Source organism: Coffea arabica, chromosome 11e (assembly GCF_036785885.1).
Source record: "Coffea arabica cultivar ET-39 chromosome 11e, Coffea Arabica ET-39 HiFi, whole genome shotgun sequence".
NCBI classification, from domain to species: domain Eukaryota; kingdom Viridiplantae; phylum Streptophyta; class Magnoliopsida; order Gentianales; family Rubiaceae; genus Coffea; species Coffea arabica.
Window position 1 is genome coordinate 43798509 of NC_092331.1, and position 13120 is coordinate 43811628.

At 35.5% G+C, this 13120-nt stretch overlaps 1 long non-coding RNA gene across 1 annotated transcript; it reads right to left on the bottom strand.

The window, feature by feature from the left end:
• Nucleotides 1-2604: 2604 nt before the first annotated feature.
• Nucleotides 2605-6440, bottom strand: LOC113717332 (uncharacterized). The gene is made up of 2 exons (XR_003454344.2): nt 6075-6440; nt 2605-3360 (listed from the first exon to the last, which is right to left on the bottom strand). It is a non-coding gene; the product is annotated as an uncharacterized lncRNA (long non-coding RNA).
• Between the last annotated feature and the right edge of the window lie 6680 nt (nt 6441-13120).

The following is a 13120-nucleotide window of genomic DNA, read 5'->3' on the forward strand; positions in this document are numbered from 1 at the left end:
GACTGGGAAACGTTCATTTTGCGGCAGACGGAAATGAAAGGGATGCATTAGTTAGCCTGCTGTGTAAAGCAGCCTAATTCGTTAACTTGCCGTGTAAACGAAACTAAATAAACCGAACGCCATATTGTTTAATTTGGTTTAATTATTTTGACAAAAAAGTTAACTTGTTCACTTCTCAAATCGTGCTCCAACGAATTTTTATGGAGTTCAAATCGAGTGAACTTTGAATAGTTTGAACTTTTTACATGTATATTTCACTTTTATGCTTATAAAATTCAATTCAAACAGAATTTGAAAGTTTATCGAACATTAATTATTGTTCAAATTTGGTTTGATTAACTAGCAAATCATACTTGAACGATTTCTTATCAAATCAAACTTGATTCAAGTATCGAATAGTTTAGTTCGTCTTTCAACTTTTCATTAACTAGTCAAAAAATAAATAGTAAAAATAGATAGCACTGGTCAAATGGTTCTTAATTAGGTTCTTAATTTGGTGTAAATTTTATAGAAAGGTAATGGGTTAAAGCCTAAAGTCAAAAAATGGCAACGCATTTAAATGGGAAATTTCGTGTAAAAAAAATTACCTTAACAATTATTAAATGGCAACACATTTGTGGTTACACTCAAAAGCCAAATTACCTTAACAATTATTAAAGAGACTTTCTAAAAGAAAATGTAAGGTTACCAGTTTTCTTTCTAGACTGCACACCATTTGCCATATTTCTCAACAAGCCCTAGTTTCTCAACCTCGTTGATTCTCAACAAAGACACCACTACAGGTATTTTTTTTCTCCTTTACTTCAAAACTCTTCCTATTAACATGCTTTTTCTTATAAATTTTGCTTCTAACATGTGTTCGTTATTCTTGCAATCTTTTTTAGTTCTTGGAATATGCATTTGTTAACTGCAATAAGGGATTTTTATTTTTATTTTTTTGTATTCCTAGTCAAGTTTGTTGATGAAAGCATTAGTAAAAGTGTATAAAAAAGGTACTGTTTTCATGAATAGGTAGTTGTTTTGCTATGATCCGGCACTTGTTCTGCATGTATATGGTTGGTACAAGCTTTCTCGTTATTAGTAAAAAGTGACAGTTTATGAAAAAAAAAATTAAGGCCTTGTTTGGATTGTGATTTTTCGTCCGAAAATTACGTCGTTTTCCGTGATCACATTTCCCAATTACCTTTTTTCCTCACATACATCAAATCGCTACAGTAATTTTTCCATGAAAAATCATGAAAAATGCAATCCAAACACAACCTAAAGTGTTATCGTGAACCAATAGTCTATATTTTACATACAAATCAAAACCTGATAAAGTTTGCTATTTCGACGTTTTTTTTTTTTTTTGGTCCCAAAACATACGATCAATCTTTGGTTGTCAAACATGCAATTTTGCTTTGTATTACTAAAGACTAACCTTCAGGCCAAAAAAGGAAAAATGAGGAGCAGAAGTATACATTTTTTTCCCACTTAGCAGCAGAGTTCCCCCCTTAGGCTAGTTATCCCACATTAATTCTGGGTTTAGGTTGGATAGTTAAATCCCTGGATTGGCTTCTAAAGTTACCGACTTTTCGAGTTCAATTTGGGATTAGGTTTAATTAATCAACGAAAAAAGTTTAATAAAATCTAATACTGGAGTTGACAAAAGTACACATTTTTTTCAAGTGCTCTTGTTATGCTGTTATTAGTCACAGCAATGACTTAGTCAACTCTAACTGTATACTTGTAGAGCTCAACAAGATCTGATAAAATGAGTAAAAAAATAACATGGATGATAAAATCCTCCTAGCCAGTACCTACATTCTCTATTTCCCTAATTTTTCTCAATTAATTTGAATTGAATGCTAAAATATTTGAAATGGCACATGGTTTTTTTTTTTTTTGTTTTTTTAGTAAACCTCCGCTACATGATAAACAATAAAACAACAAACGAAGAGTACTTACTTCCTTACAAAAGAAGTACGGATATAAGTAAAACCTTGCCTATCTAATTATAAAATAGCCCTTTATTGACTCGACAAATCTGTGACATTATTAAAAATGATGCATGAAAAACCTTGTAAAAAGGCCAAAAAATTCGTAGCAGAATTAATTTCTCGATAGACATGGAAAACCTTAGCTGAAAGTCGGCCCAAAAGTGATAAAATCCTCCCAATAGTGATACACAAAGGCCACCTCACCATTTTAAAAATTTGAAAAATAAGCACTAAACCTTGAGAATCCACTCCAACAAGCAATGGAAAAATCCTGCGCAGTAGACATTCTTGCAAACCAAAAAATTGAGCCCGAGTTTCAGGAGACAAAACATTTCATTCACCAAGCTCCTTATAAAAAGCAAACACAAATTCTCTATTAATTCCATGAACAATACCACCCCCTAAAGCTATCCCCTCTCTAAGACTCACATCCGTATTCAATTTCCAAAATCCAGCCGGCGGAGACTGCCATTGAAGTGAAATACAACACCTTTTTAGGTGAGGCTCAACACGAAACCATGAAGCTAGCAATGTCTGCCCATCCACATCAATTTGACTGGCATCAATAAATGTAGACGCTCCCCCAACACAGAAAAGAACCGATTAATATTAAATACAGTCTATGGGACAAAAAAGGCTAATTCCTGATATCCACATTCATTCTCGACAATCCACAAAAACCAAAGAATGACAATTGGAATCAAACAACGTACATGATCTGATTTACCAGGTTTCGATGAAAAACACCAATACATAAAGAGCCGATGAAATACAAGTAACCCCATAGAACTCCATCCCAACTAACCTTGAATAATGCTGCCATACTTGAAGAACCGACTCACCTTCAAAGAATATATGTCTTAAAGTTTCACAAGATTCGCAAGAGCCACATTTAGAGACCAAATAAAATCCTCTAGATGCTAACACATCATCCGTGGGCAAAACCTTATGAAAAACTCGCCAAGCCAAAAAGGACATCTTCAAAGGGTTTAATGGGTTCCAAATAATCTCGGAAACCATGGATACACTCCTTCTCATCCTTACAGCATCATAAGCAGAGGAAAATGAGAAATTCCCATCATCTGATAAATTCCAAACAAGCTGATCATTCTCAGACAACTTCGGCAGAATGTCTTATACTGCAGCAACTAGAATCGGAGGTAGCCATTCCCTTAAGCGAGTCAAATTCCATGAAGCATCTAGAAGAATAAATTCAGCAACCCTAAAGAAAAAGGGTTATCCAACCCACATAAATATTGTAGCGGCTCTTCAGATACCCATTTGTCTCTCCAAAAATCAATCATGCCTTGACCAATATTCCAAAAAATAGGCTTCTCAGCTCTCATCTGAGTACAAAGCAACCTGCATCAAACAGGAGATCCTACAGTTGAAAAATTAGACATTGGATGAGCATGTTTAATATATTTATGATGCATAAAGCCAGCCCACAACGAATCATTTGCACACAATTTCCACCATAATTTCATTGCAAATGCTTCTGACACAACATCCAGAGCTATAAAATTTAAACCACCTTCTTATAAAGGAAAACAAAGAGCCTCCCATGAATGCCAATGCAATCGATGCTCACCCCGACAATCACATAGAAAATGATTAAATCACCAACCTATATGCTGAAGAACAGACTTAGGGGCTGCACAACTTGTAACAAATATTAAAGCAGTGAATTTAAAACATGCCGTAACAAAATAATTTTATCCCCAAGGGATAGGAACTTCGTACTCCAACCCAAAATCCTTGCACGAATTTGACAAAAAAGACCATCAAATAACACCCTTTTGTTACATTCATTGGACAAAGGAGCCCCAATATATTTTATAGGAAGCTTTTGCCTCTTAAATTGAAATATACCTTCACCAAACTACACTGAGCTGCTATAGCATGCTTAGAACAAAGATACGATCTCTTCTCAACATTACTCGACTCAAAACACACTGATAAAAACTCAACAAATCCCAAATTCCCTAAGACAATGCCTAGACACCTTTGTAAAATTAACCATATCATCAGCAAATGTCAGGTAAGGAATCCTACCACCCAAGTAGTGAAAAACCAATTATTTGAATCAAGCACCTCATAAAGACCCCTACCCAAATATTCTACAACCAAAATAAAAAGGGTTAGAGACAAGTAATCTACTTGATGAATCCATATAGGATTTCAAATATCCCATCTACTCCCCATTAACTATCACAGAAATCAACTATTAGAAAAGGTTCCGAAGAACAAATCAACAACTTTTTCAAAAAATAGAAAGCCCTCGACATCTGAAGTAAAAACTCCAATTAACTCGATCGTATGCCTTCTCCATGTCCAATTTAATAATAAGATTAGGCTCCCTCAATTTTTTATCCAATTTTGAAACAAGCTCCTGAGCCAGCAAAATATTATCAAAGATATTTCTACTCGGAACAAACCTAGACTGGTATGGAGATATTAGATCATGCAAAATACCATTAATCCGAAATGCAAGAATTTTGGACATGAGCTTAGAGTTGGCATTACATAAACTTATGGGCCATAAATCTTTCCACTCTACAGCCCCTTGCTTCTTGGGAATTAACACTATAGCCATATTGTAAATCCACGTGGCTGCTCCATTCCTTTAAAAAACTCCTCGACAACAATAAAAGATCTTGCTTAATAATAGAATAGTAGTGCTGATAAAAAGCGACCGAAAAACCATCAAGCCCTACAATAGAATCTCTATCCATCTCAAACACATGCTTGTGAACCTCCTCCTCCATATGTAAAGCGGATAATAGCTCATTCGACACATTTTGTACCTTCAAAAACTGAAAAGGAATCTAGTCAATCCACTCCACCTCTGGATCATACCCGAATAGTTGGGAAAAATACTAGACAGCAGAATCCTTAATTGCTGAAGCATCTACCAACCATACATTAACTTGACGAATATGAGCAATATAGTTCTGACTCCTTTTCTGTTCACCTTTACATGAAAAAATGCAGTATTAGCATCTCCAACCTACAACCATTTAACTGAAGACTTTTGCCGCCAAAACTCAGTCTCAATAGCCAATTCCCTAGAATGCCTAGGCATCACTTCATTAAGCTCAATCTTAGATTCAATGGATTGTGAATTATCATACACCAACTGAGCCAGTAACATTGCATCTTGTGCTTGATGCATATTCTGATTAATATTACCAAACTCATTATAATTCCATTGCTTAAGACACTTCCTTGATCTCATCAATTTCTGAAAAAATGCTTGCATACCCACTGCTTGCATCGGCTATTCCCAAGAGTCTTTAACTACATCTAAAAAATTCCTATGCCTGGTCCAAACATTTAAAAAATGAAAACAACCCCTAGGCCGCAAACCTTCATTACATTTAATTAATAAAAGGCAATGGTCAGAACAGCCTCTAGCCAAATGTGATACATGAGAAGATGTAAAAACTGCATCCACACGCATTAACTAACACTCAATCAAGACGCTGCCAAAGATGGCCATTCGTCCAAGTATAAACTGACCCATCAAAATCTAAAGTAACCAAACTAGCACCTCGAATGGCATTATTAAATTCCTCTATCTCACCTAACCTTGGTCTAGAACCTCCCAAACGTTCATCGACTGAAGCCAGCATATTAAAATCCCCTGCCGCCATCCAAGACCCTTGAACCAATTCTGCTATAGACTCCAAGGCAGCCTATAACAACCTCCTACCAACCCTTGAGTACTTAGCATACACAGTAGACAAAAACACCGCCCCAGCTGAACCCAAAGATATGGAAATATGAATTAACTGATTGGCCAAAGTAACAAAAGAATAATCAAAATCAACAGACTAAAAAACCCATATTTTTCCACCAATGAACAATCTACCATAATCAAACCCGAGTAGCAATTGATCCCTTTGCAAATGTTGATCATTCGTGATAGGTTCAATCACAACCAATAATTGAATTCGATGATAAATACACAATTCCTTCAAATAATGTGCAAAATCAACTTGAGATATACCTCTTATATTCCATACCAAAATATTGACTGGTAGCGACATTAAATATTAGAAAAATAAGCCTTTACTCCTTGAGATGACGAACCTTTAGGTGGTCGACCATGCTTTTTTTTTCCCTTTCACTTGTTCTAATGCCACACTGGTGCATTAACTACTCCTCAAACTTAGACGAAGTCTTAGCGAAGGATGGATTCAACTGCGGAATCTCCAGTCTCTTTAGCAATTGTTGAGATAAGAGCAACAGATCATCCCTATAAACTTCAATAGCCACGATGTTGCTACCCAAATTACACCATCTCAAGGACTTAGAAACCTGTCTAGCCAGTTTATCCCTCATGAGGAAGAGGTGGGGGAAAGGAGGGGAAGGAAGGGAGGAGAGGTGGAACGAGAGAAAAGGAGGAGGAAGAGGGAGGAGGAGGAAGGACGGGAAGAAGGGAGGAGGGAGAGGGGTGGGGATGGGGGTGGCAGCGGCAATGGAGGTGGAAGAGGGAAGAGGACATTGGTGGTGGGTGGTAACTTTTTTTTAGTTTAAAAATATACCTCAATAAAATTTTTAATTTTAAAAACACCCTAACAAACAACCATAGTGAAAGCACCTTCAACATATCTAATCCATACGAAGTGTTTATTTTCGCATATTTCGCCTTAAAATTCGTCGGCTTTTGGAGTATGATCTGAGGTCTAGGTTTGTTTAGTCAGTAAAAGTCAATTGACTTCTTGACAAAAAAAGCCTTAAAATTCAAAATATTCTTAAATTCCCTATGAATAATAAATTAAAGTATTTTAGACAAAAAAAAAAAAAGACAGCACTTTTCTTTCACAAATATTAGAGAAAACACACACACACACCACTCACGCAAAAATGCAGAAAGCATCGCTAAGATCGGCCCCATCCAGCAAATTGGTAAAAGATAGTACTTGACTAACAAAAATATGTAGAATTTTTTAGTCAAAATGTATTATGTAGTCAAATATGCTAGTCAGAAACTTAGAGAAAGACCAAATTTAACTAACGTGAATTTATTAGGGACATAAAATTATATTTTTAAAAGTGAGGGATAACAAATTTATTTTACAAAAAATATGAGAAACTTTTTAAATGATTTTTCCTATAATTTTTTTCTTTATGTCTCTTTCTTCTTCAAAGATTTTTATTAAACACTAACTATTTGTTTATGTTTTGCTTTCCTAAACAAATTATATTAATATTATTGTTCCTCTACAAATCATTGAGTTTGCATTTTGGTTTGAAGTACTTGATTCTGAGTAGGGTCGAAAGGTCACAGTTCAACTCTTATATGTTATGAATAGGGATGGCAATGGGGCGGGGGTGGGGATCCCTGGGGGGTGGGGCGGGGGATCCTTCCCCCATCCCCCGTCCCATTGTCAAATAACTCCCCCCATCCCCCGTCCCTTTGCCCCCCATCCCCTGCCCCGCCCCCGCCCCCGCCCCATTTGCCCGGCAGTCCCCCGTAGGGAAAAAAACCAAATCTTAAGAAACAGATTAAAGTACATAGATTCAGGGTATAAGAAGAATAACACAGCAAGCTTAAAGTTAGGAAACAGATTTATCCTCGCATTAGGAATTGCCATAGTAGTTCTGGTCTATCCCAGCATTTAAATCAAATCAAATCAATAATTTCCTGCACAAGACAGAACCCGTTTTCATAATTATACTCTAGTTCCAAGCTAACAAACACCCCTTTTTTTTTAGTTCATAGCAAAGAACCCAACCCAACAAACCCTTTGCGTAGAATACTGAAACAAAAGCAAGAAGATTCTAACCTCCAAGCAAAAAAGAAAGGAAAAAAAATTTAATCTTACGTGGTTGAGGAAAACTAAAAGCTGATAAGCTGAAGATGTGGCGGCGACTCCTGAGTCAGGGTAAGTGATTATCCATTTATCCCTAGCTTGCAATTGCTCAAACCATTAAAAATAAAAAATAAAAACCAAGGCCGCTCATCATCTTCATGGCCTAGCCGTGCGTGCCATAGAACGCAAGACGGCTGACTCTGCTTCACGTACTTGGGTGCATGTATGAAGAACGCAGAAAAAAGAGGGTGGAAGGTCCAGGCTATGCGGCAACCGGCAGATAACGTGAAGGTGCAGCTCTAAGAAATTTAGGGTTGTTTTGTGTGTGTGTATATATATTTTATTTTTTTATTTTTTATTTTTTTGCGGGGGATGGGGCGGGTGTATGCTGCCCCATCCCCCGGCCCGTTTTAAGGTGGGGGTGAATATTTTGCCCCCACCCCCACCCCCGCCCCCGCCCTGCCCCATTGGTACCCCTGTGGGGCCGGTGCCCGCGGGCACCCGCACCCGTTACCATCCCTAGTTATGAGTCATTAGTTAGAATAGTATTTGAGGGATGCTAAATCTTGTGGTAGAAATAAAAAGGCATAGCCTAAGCAAATATCAAGAAATGTATAAAACAATAAACTTGGCTACAAACTCAAATCAATATAAGCAATTATTAACTACAAATTACAATTCAACATGATTTATAATGCAACAAACACAAAATCAATTCACAAATCAATCAACTTATTAGCAAGGCAAACAACTATAGAAGATAAGCATGCTATAAATGCAGCAATTGCAGTAGTTTTTAAGTTACATGGGAGTAAGGATTGGATGGATTTGCCAAACAATTCAAATGCAATACAAACCACGATAAAAATGAGCAATTGCAGTAGTATTTTTACTAATCTTATTCGAAACACCCGTTGCAAAACTTCTCCTCACAATTGCTCCAACCCTTTTCCCAGAAACCAGACCATTTAAATTATACACAGTAACCAAAATCCTTTGTGGACTTTCTTCATTTAGAGTAAGGACTCTTTCCACTAAAAAATCTTACTAGTTAAACATTCAACATAGCAGCAATTTGAATCCAATATGAACTGGAAATTACTTTCTCACAAAAGTAAACCAAATCTGGAATGAAGACAAAGCAAACCACACTATCAAAATTTAAAAAAAAAAAAAGGAAAACTCACCTCAAACTGAACCACCAAGAATAGTTGTGTCGGAGAACCATTCTCAAACTCAAGGGACAATAGCAATACAAATAACCATTGAACGGAAGGCAAAAAGAACAAAACAAAAGAATTTGAAGTAGAGGACATTCGAAGTGGTGAAGGTGAGAGATGCTTAGATATAAATTTCTTTCTTAACCACGTTCTCCTCACTTTAATTGCGATAAAAAAAATGGGCAGTTGGATGTCCATCAAAGATGACCTTATGTTTCTTGAATATAATAATTGACACTTATACTACTAATCAATGTCTCCTAAAGGACATTCAAGTAATTCCACCAATACATAAACTAGTAGAGGTTGTACCCGCTACACAAAAGATGATCAAATAATTTCAAATTTCTAAAAAACCAAACCTTCAACAAAAACACCACTCCATCTGGAAAAATATAAGGCCGCTTCTATAAATATGGTAAAACACATGCTACATTAAGTAGTACCCAACACTATAACTTCACTCCAAATAATCTCATATTTTCAAGATGCCCCATCCATGTGATTGAAATCTACAGACGATTTTTGTCCTAAACTATACAGTATAAGGATACAGCTTGCTCTGCACCCATAAAAAGTACTAATAGTACTCATCTACATAATTCTTATCCCCAACTAGCCCACAAATCTAACTTCTCCACTATTTTCTCAACATAAAAGTAAGCACGTGGAGTTTTCATACTGTAATAAACAGGTTTGATAAATAAAATGAAATTGCAAAATAAAGTTCCTATCTAAAAGCTTGGTGTGCACACCCACCAACAACCCCATGAAGACATGGCCACCAACGCAACTTCGCCCACTGAACACTCTATCCACCTAATTGTTAAGGAATTGAAAACAATTTTAGTTAAATCAAAACCTAAAGACTAATATGAGATTAAGACCCTTAGCAGTCAATGGTTTTTCTACTAATGTTTTGCAATTCTAAATTTTGCCTTTTTAACACTACAAGCAATTTGCTTAGCATGAATCTTTTAACCATTTTTCTAAATTAGTTTATCTTTTAAATGTTTTCAGCAAAATTCTCACGGCTTTAGAGAAATTTTGAGCTCATAAGATGTGTGATGTGTATTCTTAATTTGTTTTTCTAAATATATAAGAATTAAAATTATCATATTATTAACGTTTCCTATAAAAATTTCTTATCTTTCAACATTTATGTATAACCCCACCAGAGGTTTTTGGTTGTTTGCCAAATATTGTACCAAATTCATGGATCAATTGATCTTCCTTTTTTTTAGTTTCTTTTGTAGGATACATATCTATTACATTGAAATGATGAAATTATCTGTGCAATAGCACTTTCGTACTACCTATGATCTCTAACTCTATTATCTAGCTTGATTGGTTTCAAGAGTTTATGATTGTTTAAAGACACTTAATGTAGTGTCAATTATTAAAAAGAACAAGGAATTAATGAATTAAAAGAAAATTAGGAAATAATTGAAAGAATATTGTTATGGCAAATTGTTGTTGCATGAAATGATAATTCTAGAATTGTAAATAGTTATAAGCGAAAGACATTAAGCGATAGGAACTTTTTTGTCATATTGGTGGTTAAGGCGTGGATTTAAGATGGGGGGGTGTGGATTTAATTAGCTCCTCCCTTTAAGTTTTTGAAATGCAGTTATTCCTTCAAGAAACTTTGAGACAGTCTCATTGTTCTCTTAAATGTAGCCCTAAAATCAAGCCAAACTGATGCAATGGAGAGGGATGTAATGGAAAGGTGATAATGGGTGAAGGACATAGATGAGAGGAGAGAGGAGCTGTTTTGGTTCTCCTATGACAAGAAGGCTGGTAGGGAGGTGACGAAACTTTTCCTTGTTCCAAATTTTAAAAACTTAAATATTCTATTTTTTCACAAATATATAAATTGTTTATCGAGCGTAAGAGATATTAGGTATTAATTCCAAAAAGAAAGATGATCAACTACCGATGCTATTTGAACTTATTTATTTTTTAAACTATCACAAATGCAATAAATTAAATCTACACTACAAACATGATAAAAGTAATAAAAATAATAATAAAAAGGTCCTCGGGCCATGAAATTTCTAATTGCTCTTACAAAAGAAATGACTAGTTAATTGAATGTTATTATTTTAACTAGTTATAGTGTAATTTTCAAATACACGCACAACATACTCTTGAAGTGAATCAACTCACTTATAATTAAGCCATACCTATAAAATTAACTATAGGTACATTTCAACTATGAAATTACATGGAATAAATAATTGAAAACACCATAAATATGTCTATCAAATAGTGTTTTCACATCGGACCTGATATGTAGTTGCATATTGCACCCCTGAATTAGAGTCCTGACTCCGCTACTGTGCATACATACAGTTGAAAATAATACTAGGGGAGCGGTTCCACCTTTTTTCATGGGCTGGGATAATTTTGTTTGATCAGTTCATGGAATTTTATATGCCACCCAGCTAAACCTATAGGATGGGGGCCATAGTGGGGCACAAAGGGTTCAATCTCATCATAATTCAACCCTCAGTTTTCTACTAAAACCCTTCTTTTGTCATGACAACAAAATTTATCATCTAATTAAATAGTCAGTAATTAATCCAAAATCAGATTGTCTATTAGCTGAAAGTATTAAGAATTTAAGTTGTTGGGCTGCCTTTAGTCCCAATAGTATTTATTGGAAATTTTTAGCTTGAGCAGTAGTTCAGTAGACTAATATCTTAAGTCTATCATAGAATTTTTTCAGAAACATGAGATGTTTAAACTAATTTTTTTTTTTTGGATTTTTCTACAAACAGGGAAGGGAGGAAAGAAAAAATCATTTGACCTTATTGCTAGGCCATACCCAGTGTTTGGTCCCTTTCAAATTTCCAACTCCAAAAAATAATACTATTAATAAAAATGCTCATCATCCTCAAAGCCCCCTTGAACCACCGGGCCAATGGCCTAGTGGCCACCAGGGAGGGACTTAAGACTGTGCAGCGAAAAAAAAATCTAAGAGTTATGTCATAGCACTCTCTTGATCTAGTTGGGTTTGTATACCTACTAGTCCCTACAACAGCTTTCTTAGGCTCCCCCTCCGCCTAGATTAGGATAGAGTAGGTTATACAAATGTATCGTTACTGATAAAAAAAAAAAAAAAATCCTCAAAGCCCCTTTGCCGGTGGCCGAGGCTCCTTGCAGTATCCGGTAACCAATTACTAAAACCCAGCTCTCTTTTTTTTTGGTTTGGTCATTCTATACAGGATTTCATCTGATCTAATTTAAGGTCAGCAATTGATTTAATCAATTGAGGTCCCATATTTATGTGTACGGAATATTAGTTAGTTGACTATGCCCAAATAATTGACATTAAATTCTATCACATAATTATCTACTTCAATGAGTATCTTTCACCTAAAATAAATTTGTGTTTGTTAGCTACACTACTTTGCATGAAAGATAGGGCCCAGCTGCTCAAACGTGAAACTGGGAAATTAGAAATTAAAATCACGATGGGATTGTTATTTTTAAAATTTTATAAAAAAATATGCGGTAATGATTTAATATAAAAAAATAATTAAAAAATATGTTAATAAAAAACATAAAAATATTTTGATAGAAAACTGCAATCCAAACGCCACTGAACAAACAATATGCCACGATATATACCTAAGGGCAATTTGCACGCCAACATCCATGAAAAATTCCCATTCAATGGGACCAAGTGAGTAGCTAGGAGCCTAGCTATGACTAAGAGTACTCAAAAGTTATGTTGACGGCCTGTAGGGAAAAGTTGCACTTTGAAAAGTGTGATTCCATGAAATTTCTAGTATAAGTTTTGCGGAGTGTAGAGGTGAATTACTTCTGGGACTTGAGCCATCTCTTGCAGTGAAGCAGTGGATAAGAGATTGAGTACAAACCAGTAGATGCATCTCCTCCTATCTTCGTTCTTCGGGGAAAAAAACCCAAAAATGAAAAGCAAAAAAAAAAAAGCTAGAGATTTCATGCTAGTATTGATAGTCCTGCTTTCTATTTTCAACTAATTGTTGTCGTGGCACAGCCAATGGAAGCTTTAACTGATTAATGTAGCTTTGCAGCAACTTATTTGCTTGAAAATCAAATTGAAAGTTGG